Below are 12,479 nucleotides of genomic sequence, written 5' to 3'. Positions count from 1 at the left end.
AACTCAACTCAACTCAACTCAACTCAACTCAACTCAACTCAACTCAACTCAACTCAACTCAACTCAACTCAACTCAACTCAACTCAACTCAACTCAACTCAACTCAACTCAACTCAACTCAACTCAACTCAACTCAACTCAACTCAACTCAACTCAACTCAACTCAACTCAACTCAACTCAACTCAACTCAACTCAACTCAACTCAACTCAACTCAACTCAACTCAACTCAACTCAACTCAACTCAACTCAACTCAACTCAACTCAACTCAACTCAACTCAACTCAACTCAACTCAACTCAACTCAACTCAACTCAACTCAACTCAACTCAACTCAACTCAACTCAACTCAACTCAACTCAACTCAACTCAACTCAACTCAACTCAACTCAACTCAACTCAACTCAACTCAACTCAACTCAACTCAACTCAACTCAACTCAACTCAACTCAACTCAACTCAACTCAACTCAACTCAACTCAACTCAACTCAACTCAACTCAACTCAACTCAACTCAACTCAACTCAACTCAACTCAACTCAACTCAACTCAACTCAACTCAACTCAACTCAACTCAACTCAACTCAACTCAACTCAACTCAACTCAACTCAACTCAACTCAACTCAACTCAACTCAACTCAACTCAACTCAACTCAACTCAACTCAACTCAACTCAACTCAACTCAACTCAACTCAACTCAACTCAACTCAACTCAACTCAACTCAACTCAACTCAACTCAACTCAACTCAACTCAACTCAACTCAACTCAACTCAACTCAACTCAACTCAACTCAACTCAACTCAACTCAACTCAACTCAACTCAACTCAACTCAACTCAACTCAACTCAACTCAACTCAACTCAACTCAACTCAACTCAACTCAACTCAACTCAACTCAACTCAACTCAACTCAACTCAACTCAACTCAACTCAACTCAACTCAACTCAACTCAACTCAACTCAACTCAACTCAACTCAACTCAACTCAACTCAACTCAACTCAACTCAACTCAACTCAACTCAACTCAACTCAACTCAACTCAACTCAACTCAACTCAACTCAACTCAACTCAACTCAACTCAACTCAACTCAACTCAACTCAACTCAACTCAACTCAACTCAACTCAACTCAACTCAACTCAACTCAACTCAACTCAACTCAACTCAACTCAACTCAACTCAACTCAACTCAACTCAACTCAACTCAACTCAACTCAACTCAACTCAACTCAACTCAACTCAACTCAACTCAACTCAACTCAACTCAACTCAACTCAACTCAACTCAACTCAACTCAACTCAACTCAACTCAACTCAACTCAACTCAACTCAACTCAACTCAACTCAACTCAACTCAACTCAACTCAACTCAACTCAACTCAACTCAACTCAACTCAACTCAACTCAACTCAACTCAACTCAACTCAACTCAACTCAACTCAACTCAACTCAACTCAACTCAACTCAACTCAACTCAACTCAACTCAACTCAACTCAACTCAACTCAACTCAACTCAACTCAACTCAACTCAACTCAACTCAACTCAACTCAACTCAACTCAACTCAACTCAACTCAACTCAACTCAACTCAACTCAACTCAACTCAACTCAACTCAACTCAACTCAACTCAACTCAACTCAACTCAACTCAACTCAACTCAACTCAACTCAACTCAACTCAACTCAACTCAACTCAACTCAACTCAACTCAACTCAACTCAACTCAACTCAACTCAACTCAACTCAACTCAACTCAACTCAACTCAACTCAACTCAACTCAACTCAACTCAACTCAACTCAACTCAACTCAACTCAACTCAACTCAACTCAACTCAACTCAACTCAACTCAACTCAACTCAACTCAACTCAACTCAACTCAACTCAACTCAACTCAACTCAACTCAACTCAACTCAACTCAACTCAACTCAACTCAACTCAACTCAACTCAACTCAACTCAACTCAACTCAACTCAACTCAACTCAACTCAACTCAACTCAACTCAACTCAACTCAACTCAACTCAACTCAACTCAACTCAACTCAACTCAACTCAACTCAACTCAACTCAACTCAACTCAACTCAACTCAACTCAACTCAACTCAACTCAACTCAACTCAACTCAACTCAACTCAACTCAACTCAACTCAACTCAACTCAACTCAACTCAACTCAACTCAACTCAACTCAACTCAACTCAACTCAACTCAACTCAACTCAACTCAACTCAACTCAACTCAACTCAACTCAACTCAACTCAACTCAACTCAACTCAACTCAACTCAACTCAACTCAACTCAACTCAACTCAACTCAACTCAACTCAACTCAACTCAACTCAACTCAACTCAACTCAACTCAACTCAACTCAACTCAACTCAACTCAACTCAACTCAACTCAACTCAACTCAACTCAACTCAACTCAACTCAACTCAACTCAACTCAACTCAACTCAACTCAACTCAACTCAACTCAACTCAACTCAACTCAACTCAACTCAACTCAACTCAACTCAACTCAACTCAACTCAACTCAACTCAACTCAACTCAACTCAACTCAACTCAACTCAACTCAACTCAACTCAACTCAACTCAACTCAACTCAACTCAACTCAACTCAACTCAACTCAACTCAACTCAACTCAACTCAACTCAACTCAACTCAACTCAACTCAACTCAACTCAACTCAACTCAACTCAACTCAACTCAACTCAACTCAACTCAACTCAACTCAACTCAACTCAACTCAACTCAACTCAACTCAACTCAACTCAACTCAACTCAACTCAACTCAACTCAACTCAACTCAACTCAACTCAACTCAACTCAACTCAACTCAACTCAACTCAACTCAACTCAGACCGACAAATTCTTCAATAGAAACTCTATGGTAAACTAAATGTGAGAAATCTTTAAAAATACTGATCAGGTCTCCTTCTGTAAATCAAAATACCATTACTTACATTCAATAAAAACAATTTAAACCACACAACAGATGGTAAAACTAACACAATCATTTATACACACAGAAACAAAACTGTACTGCACCAAACATTTCCTACCAAATTCATGTGACAGCAATCCTACAAATCTGAATAACAACTTTATCTACTACCCAACCACACTTACTGTCATACTATTCATGATTGCCACAAACAATTTGTTTGAAACAATTGCTAACTAACAGCCAAACAAAATTCATAAGCACAATGTAAATGTCACAAACATATAATACCTGTAAACCATTTGTATGAATATGTTGTATTTGCACACAATCTCTACCATAACCCAATAAAATCCCTTCACATAACTTTATCTTTTTTTTGCATTAATAAATGTGTAACTGGCACACTTACAATCTAATACTCTAAACATGGACTATGAAAAACAACACCACTGCAACACAGACTTCATACCACACAACAAACTCAAAAAGACTTTCCTATACGTTTATGTCATTACCACTAAAACTGTCTTTCATATTAAAACTTTCCACAATCTAACCATTTAACATCATTACCTAATTTCAAACACTAAACTAATTTTGTTCTTTTCTACAAACAACTAATCTGCAGTACAATTAATACCACTATTTAATTGACAAACAAGGCCTCTTCCCATCACGCTCAAAAGTGTTCATACAAGAATCACATACAACGTTCCACATCTAATCCTGCTTTTGAAACATAAACTTGATCAAAAATTAATTTACTTATGGGGTGCCTGAAACTCCTACAACAAACACAAACAAACCAAAAAACAAAAAAAAGAAACTCCTACAACAACCATTTTAGAACTAGCAATGCAAACATTATCAGTGAAACATAGAGCAGAAAATATACCTCCTTTATCAATTAATATCTCCAATTTAATTACATAATAATGCACAGCATTTCACAAACAATCTTCTTCTCTGTTCGCAGTTGCCTGCTAATCTTGATTTGGAAGTAGAGGCTCGAGGAAATGGACAAGGAATACTAGAGGTATTATCACGATACATAAGAATGGACTTGTAGAATGTTGTAGAATGACATGAATGGAGTATGGGGTTACTAACCAAGACTGACCTCATTCGAGTCTCACTTTCATGGCGTGCTGAAACCGCAACAATCCATTCTAAATGTATTTCAGAAATATCACAAAGACCTTGCCGCTAAGGGCTTTGTTTATGAGTGCAATACTTATACGCTACTGTCTGCTTTTCCTCTTATGTTTGTTTGTTGTTTTCTCCTCTGTGCCTCTTACACGTGGTTTTCTTTCCAGCACAGGGAAAGACGACCACGGGTTGTGACCTATTACAATCAGCTGCATGAGGTGGAAGAGAAAATGCCCTGCAAGCACTTTGATCTCAACGTCACTTTTGAAGGATCCAGCGGTAGATCAAATTCTCACACTATATCACATATTTTACACGACGTCCTTCAGACGGGTGACAAATTAAAGCAAATGCACTTTAACAAAAAAAAAAACAACAAAGCATTCTGACTGCTGACCTGAGTGAATTTAGTAAATTGAATTTATAAAACACTCGCATACAATCTCTTAAAATACATACGTTTTGCATACATCACAATGCAAGGACTGTGTGTGCTCATCTTCAGGGACTTTTTGTTCGTATTATTTTTGTTATGTGTGTGTCCAGCTGTGCAATTCAGTGCATCGTTACATCAGTAACTTCCAGATTGTAGACAACCTGAGTGACAGAGGCTCCCTGATCATTCACCTGTTCAAAGTAACATCACCGTATTTATAATTATTATTCTATATCATATCATTTTATGTTATTCATATGCTTTTCTTTTTTTCCAAGAAGTAGGTTTCTCAATGCTCAGTAAATAAGTCATTATGACCACAGTCAACAATCTGAGGCAGTTTTAGGCTATTACACAAAACCAGCTTATTGGTACCAAAGCCACGGTTCAGAACTCAGACTTGCTAAATCAGTGTTGGTGTCGTGCAGTGTAGGGCTGCAGCCAGAGTACTGACGATAGTTAGCAAGAGAGATCATATTTCTCCTATGCTGGTTTCTCTTCATTGGCTTCCTGTGAAATGTAGAATAGAATTCAAAATCCTTCTTCTGACATATAAAGCTCTTAACAACCAATCTCCATCATATCTTAAAGACCTGATAGTACCATATTATCCTAGCAGAACTCTTCGCTCTCAGACTGCAGGCTTACTTGGAGAAGTGACCTGTAACTTCTCTCTAAAAGTAGAATGGGAGGCAGAGCCTTCAGTTATCAGCTCCTCTCCTGTGGAACCAGCTCCCAGTTTGGGTTCCGGAGGCGGACACCCTCTCTAATTTTAAGACCAGGCTTAAAACCTTCCTTTTTGACAAATCTTATCGTTAGGACTGACTGGGGGACCCTGAGGGGGTCAGCTGGAGTCTTCCTCTTGGACGTCCCTTAGTTCTGCTGCTATAGGCCTAGGCTGCTGGAGGACCTCTCTGGATGCACTGAGCCCTTCTCTATCTAGCATTATATACAATGGTATACCATAAATATATATACCATTATTGCATTACACTCACTCTGTTTCTCCCTGTGTCCTTTCGCCGAGTGTCCCTGATCCCAGAGCTGGATGCTTCAGATCTGTGGTGGTTCTCCCACCAACTGGCCTAATCTCCATCTGTGGGATGCTGCTGCTGCTGACCTTCCTCCAGCCCACTGCTTCCAGCTGCCCATTTCCATCAATCTACTCTGCATCACCCTCACTATACTTGATTTGCTCGTCTACATATTTTTGAATTTACCACCAGCTATATATGTAGTATATTTAATGCCAGAGCCATACACCATAGCAGTAAACTATAATCAGTTTCCAGCCCAGAGGGATATATGCGCAGATTTTTTTAAATACCATGTAGAAGACTATATACAGGAAGATGAGGTATCAGTTCTTGCACATAGATATACAACGGTCCTTTATTACTCCCCAGGTCAGGGGAAATTTCCAGTGTTAGAGCAGCAAAAATCTTTCAGAGCAGCACTAACTACAGTTTACTACAGTAAAGATAATAATTATAATAACAATGATATATATATATATACAAGAATGAAAAATGAATAAATACCGTATTACTACACTATAAGTGACATCAGCATAAAGTGGCTTGTGGAATACATGTAATTGTAAAAGTGCAGAAAATGATTTTCTCAAAACAGGTGAGTCCTGTGAATATGACCAAAATATGAGATAAAACTACCAGAAACATGTACAAAACGACCAAAATATGATTGGTTGATAATGTATCAGTGTTGTTATTGATTATTGATCGGTTGCAGGGACAGAGATTTGTGTCTTGAGTCTCTGCTGTCATCTAATCTCTCTCATGTAAGATCATGTCACAGGAGGGGGCGCTACTGGCCTCTTGTGGACACAGGCGGTAACGACACGACATTATTATAAACTGTATAGCTGGCGACATTACAGGTGAGCAGCACTTCCCGTTCATCTTCAACGTAAAAGCATCTATCTTTATTGTACATTTTATGTCAAACGTATTACTAAGCGATTTTGGTCGATTCAGAAGGATCTCCGGTGTAAACCAAGTCGTATTTGACGACAGCTAGCTTCTCCACTTGCTCCGATTACTTTTGTTGTAGTCCGAGTCACGTCCAAACAGGAAATGAATCCACAACGTAGCTAATGACAGTCTATAGCTGCATCTCCGTGATGGCAGCGTTAACGAGCTAGCAGGTAATCAGAAGCTAGTGACAAGCTAACTCCAGCGCTACAAGCAGCGTCTCTTTAAAAGGTGCTGATCACGCTATGAGGCTGAAACGTGAGACCTGGGACAGGAAAAGGAGCTAGAGCGCTGTATCTTGCAGAGGATTTATTTTAGAACTACGCATGTTAAGGTATGAGTCCGTGTCATAGCAAACCCTCGTTTGCACTTCCGCTAGCTCGGCTAACACTTCCGGTCACGAATGCATTTGTACATTAGCTATAACGTGTTCATTTTTGAACGTATAGTGACAACAAACACAATTTGAGACTGTCGACAAGCTAGTGGCCCTTAAATAGATTTTGTTTCATACTGCAGATTCTTCTGAGTCTCACAAAACCACGTTTTAACCTAAGAGCATTACGATAGTTTTACGTTGAAACAGGAAGTGTTGCTCCACTGTAATGTCGCTAGCTTTGCCTCAAATAATAATAGTGTCGTTACCGCCTGTGTCCGCCAGAGAGCAGTAATGTGTACAGTAAAGATTTAGTGACTTTAGGGGTCATTTTGAATGTTTTTATGGCTATTTTTGCTTCAGTTTGTTCATGTTTTGTCTCATATTGTTACTTTAGTGACTTTAGGGGTCCTTTTGCATGTTTTTATGGTTATTTTTGCTTCAGTTTGTTCATTTTGTGCCTCGTATTGTTACTTTAGTGACTTTAGGGATCAATTTGCATGTTTTTATGGATATTTTTGATTCAGTTTGTTCATTTTTTGTCTCATATTATTACTTTAGTGACTTTAGGGGTAATTTTGCATGTTTTTATGGCTATTTTTGATTCAGTTTGTTCGTTTTTGGTCTCACATTGTTACTTTAGTTACTTTAGGGGTCATCTTGCATGTTTTAATGGCTATTTTATTATTCAGTTTGTTCATTTTTTGTCTCATATTATTATCATAGCAGAGGCTCATGGGTAACGTGGTTCTGAGGCAGCCAGGAGCAGAGGCTCATGGGTAACGTGTCTCTGAGCCAGCCAGGAGCAGAGGCTCATGGGTAACGTGGTCCTCTGTTTCCAGTCTTTATGCTAAGCTAGGCTAACAGTTCTAACCTCTTTCCAGTCTTTATGCTAAGCTAGGATGGCTGTTTTCCTCTGTTTCCAGTCTTTATGCTAAGCTAGGCTAACAGTTCTAACCTGTTTTGTCTTTCTGCTAACCTAGGCTAACAGTTCTAACCTGTTGCCAGCCTTTGTGCGAAGGTAAGCTAACAGTTCCCACCTATTTCCAGTCTTTGCTAAACTAGGCTAACAGTTCTAACCTGTTTCCAGTCTTTGTGCTAAGCTAGGCTAACTGTTCCACCTGTTTCCAGTCTTTGCGAAACTAGGCTAACAGTTCTAACCATTTTCCAGTCTTTGTGCTAAGCTAGGCTAACAGTTCCACCTGTTTCCCATCTGTATGGTAAGCTAGGCTAACAGTCCCACCTGTTTCCAGTCTGTATGGTAAGCTAGGCTAACAATTCTAACCTGTTTCATCTTCCTGTTTACCTAGGCTAACAATTGTAACTTGCTGTGACTTTCTGCCAAACTAGGCTAACAGTTCTAACTTGTTTCCAGTCTTTGTGCTAAGCTAAGCTAACCGTTCCCACCTGTTTCCAGTCTTTGTGCTAAGCTGGGCTAACAGTTCTAACTGTTTCCAGTATTTGCTAAACTAGGCTAACAGTTCTAACTTGTTTCCAGTCTTTGTGCTAAGCTAGGCTAACTGTTCCACCTGTTTGCAGTCTTTGCTAAACTAGGCTAACAGTTCTAACCATTTTCAGTCTTTGTGCTAAGCTAAGATAACAGTTCCACTTGTTTCCAGTCTGTGTGGTAAGCTAGGCTAACAATTCTAACCTGTTTTGTCTTTCTGCTAACCTAGGCTAACAGTTGTAACCTGTTGTGTCTTACTGCTAACCGAGGCTAACAGTTCTCACTGAGTCTGCTGTCATCTAATCTCTCATGTAAGATCATGTCACAGGAGGGGGCGCTACTGGCCTCTTGTGGACACAGGCGGTAACGACACGACATTATTATAAACGGTATAGCTGGCGACATTACAGGTGAGCAGCACTTCCTGTTCATCTTCAACGTAAAAGCATCTTTCTTTATTGTACATTTTATGTCAAAAGTATTACTAAGCGATTTTGGTCGATTCAGAAGGATCTCTGGTGTAAACCAAGTCGTATTTGACGACAGCTAGCTTCTCCACTTGCTCCGATTACTTTTGTTGTAGTCCGAGTCACGTCCAAACAGGAAATGAATCCACAACGTAGCTAATGACAGTCTATAGCTGCATCTCCGTGATGGCAGCGTTAACGAGCTAGCAGGTAATCAGAAGCTAGTGACAAGCTAACTCCAGCGCTACAAGCAGCGTCTCTTTAAAAGGTGCTGATCACGCTATGAGGCTGAAACGTGAGACCTGGGACAGGAAAAGGAGCTAGAGCGCTGTATCTTGCAGAGGATTTATTTTAGAACTACGCATGTTAAGGTATGAGTCCGTGTCATAGCAAACCCTCGTTTGCACTTCCGCTAGCTCGGCTAACACTTCCGGTCACGAATGCATTTGTACATTAGCTATAACGTGTTCATTTTTGAACGTATAGTGACAACAAACACAATTTGAGGACTGTCGACAAGCTAGTGGCCCTTAAATAGATTTTGTTTCATACTGCAGATTCTTCTGAGTCTCACAAAACCACGTTTTAACCTAAGAGCATTACGATAGTTTTACGTTGAAACAGGAAGTGTTGCTCCACTGTAATGTCGCTAGCTTTGCCTCAAATAATAATAGTGTCGTTACCGCCTGTGTCCGCCAGAGAGCAGTAATGTGTACAGTAAAGATTTAGTGACTTTAGGGGTCATTTTGAATGTTTTTATGGCTATTTTTGCTTCAGTTTGTTCATGTTTTGTCTCATATTGTTACTTTAGTGACTTTAGGGGTCCTTTTGCATGTTTTTATGGTTATTTTTGCTTCAGTTTGTTCATTTTGTGCCTCGTATTGTTACTTTAGTGACTTTAGGGATCAATTTGCATGTTTTTATGGATATTTTTGATTCAGTTTGTTCATTTTTTGTCTCATATTATTACTTTAGTGACTTTAGGGGTAATTTTGCACGTTTTTATGGCTATTTTTGATTCAGTTTGTTCATTTTTGGTCTCACATTGTTACTTTAGTTACTTTAGGGGTCATCTTGCATGTTTTAATGGCTATTTTATTATTCAGTTTGTTCATTTTTTGTCTCATATTATTATCATAGCAGAGGCTCATGGGTAACGTGGTTCTGAGGCAGCCAGGAGCAGAGGCTCATGGGTAACGTGTCTCTGAGCCAGCCAGGAGCAGAGGCTCATGGGTAACGTGGTCCTCTGTTTCCAGTCTTTATGCTAAGCTAGGCTAACAGTTCTAACCTCTTTCCAGTCTTTATGCTAAGCTAGGATGGCTGTTTTCCTCTGTTTCCAGTCTTTATGCTAAGCTAGGCTAACAGTTCTAACCTGTTTTGTCTTTCTGCTAACCTAGGCTAACAGTTCTAACCTGTTGCCAGCCTTTGTGCGAAGGTAAGCTAACAGTTCCCACCTATTTCCAGTCTTTGCTAAACTAGGCTAACAGTTCTAACCTGTTTCCAGTCTTTGTGCTAAGCTAGGCTAACTGTTCCACCTGTTTCCAGTCTTTGCGAAACTAGGCTAACAGTTCTAACCATTTTCCAGTCTTTGTGCTAAGCTAGGCTAACAGTTCCACCTGTTTCCCATCTGTATGGTAAGCTAGGCTAACAGTCCCACCTGTTTCCAGTCTGTATGGTAAGCTAGGCTAACAATTCTAACCTGTTTCATCTTCCTGTTTACCTAGGCTAACAATTGTAACTTGCTGTGACTTTCTGCCAAACTAGGCTAACAGTTCTAACTTGTTTCCAGTCTTTGTGCTAAGCTAAGCTAACCGTTCCCACCTGTTTCCAGTCTTTGTGCTAAGCTGGGCTAACAGTTCTAACTGTTTCCAGTATTTGCTAAACTAGGCTAACAGTTCTAACCTGTTTCCAGTCTTTGTGCTAAGCTAGGCTAACTGTTCCACCTGTTTGCAGTCTTTGCTAAACTAGGCTAACAGTTCTAACCATTTTCAGTCTTTGTGCTAAGCTAAGATAACAGTTCCACTTGTTTCCAGTCTGTGTGGTAAGCTAGGCTAACAATTCTAACCTGTTTTGTCTTTCTGCTAACCTAGGCTAACAGTTGTAACCTGTTGTGTCTTACTGCTAACCGAGGCTAACAGTTCTCACCTGTTGCCAGCCTTTGTGTGAAGGTAAGCTAACAGTTCCACCTGTTTCCAGTCTTAGCGAAACTAGGCTAACAGTCCTAACCTGTTTCCAGTCTTTGTGCTGAGCTAAGCTAACAGTTCCACCTGTTTCCAGTCTGTGCGGTAAGCTCGGGTAACAGTTCCACCTGTTTCCACTCTGTTAAACTAGGCTAACAGGTCTAACCTGTTTCCAGTCTTTGTGCTAAGCTAGGCTACCAGGTCCACCTGTTTCCAGTCTTTGCGAAACTAGACTAACAGTTCTAACCTGTTTCTAGTCTTTGTGCTAAGCTCGGCTAACAGTTCCACCTGTTTCCAGTCTTTGCTAAACTAGGCTAACAGTTCTAACCTGTTTCCAGTCTTTGTGCTAAGCCAGGCTAACAGTTCCACCTGTTTCCAGTCTTTGTGAAACTAGGCTAACAGTTCTAATCTTTTGCCAGCCTTTGTGTGAAGGTAAGCTAACAGTTGCCACCTATTTCCAGTCTTTGCGAAACTAGGCTAACAGTTCTAACCTGTTTCCACTCTTTGTGCTATGCTAAGCTAACAGTTTCACCTGATTCCAGTCTTTGCGAAACTAGGCTAACAGTTCTAGCCTGTTTCCAGTCTTTGTGCTAAGCTACGCTAACAGTCCCACCTGTTTCACGTCTGTATGGTAAGCTAGGCTAACAATTCTAACCTGTTTCATCTTCCTGCTAACCTAGGCTAACAATTGTAACTTGCTGTGTCTTTCTGCTAAACTAGGCTAACAGTTCTAACCTGTTTCCAGTCTTTGTGCTAAGCTAAGCTAACCGTTCCCACCTGTTTCCAGTCTTTGTGCTAAGCTGGGCTAACAGTTCCACCTGTTTCCAGTCTTTGCTAAACTAGGCTAACAGTTCTAACCTGTTTCCAGTCTTTGTGCTAAGCTAAGCTAACCGTTCCCACCTGTTTCCAGTCTTTGTGCTAAGCTGGGCTAACAGTTCCACCTGTTTCCAGTCTTTGCTAAACTAGGCTAACAGTTCTAACCATTTTCAGTATTTGTGCTAAGCTAAGCTAACAGTTCCACTTGTTTCCAGTCTGTGTGGTAAGCTACGCTAACAATTCTAACCATTTTTGTCTTTCTGCTAACCTAGGCTAACAGTTGTAACCTGTTGTGTCTTACTTCTAACCTAGGCTAACAGTTCTCACCTGTTGCCAGCCTTTGTGTCAAGGTAAGCTAGCAGTTCCCACCTATTTCCAGTCTTTGTGAAACTAGGCTAACAGTTCTAACCTGTTTCCAGTCTTTGTGCTAAGCTAACCGTTCCCACCTGTTTCCAGTCTTTGCGAAACTAGGCTAACAGTTCTAACCATTTTCCAGTCTTTGTGCTGAGCTAGGCTAACAGTTCCACCTGTTTCCTGTCTGTGCGGTAAGCTAGGCTAACAGTCCCACCTATTTGCAGTCTTTGCTAAACTAGGCTAACAGTTCTAACCTGTTTCCAGTCTTTGTGCTAAGCTAGGCTAACAGTTCCACTTGTTTCCAGT

The sequence above is a fragment of the Amphiprion ocellaris genome, chromosome 7 (genome assembly GCF_022539595.1).
Source record: "Amphiprion ocellaris isolate individual 3 ecotype Okinawa chromosome 7, ASM2253959v1, whole genome shotgun sequence".
Lineage (NCBI taxonomy): Eukaryota > Metazoa > Chordata > Actinopteri > Pomacentridae > Amphiprion > Amphiprion ocellaris.
This window is presented reverse-complemented; position numbering follows the sequence as displayed.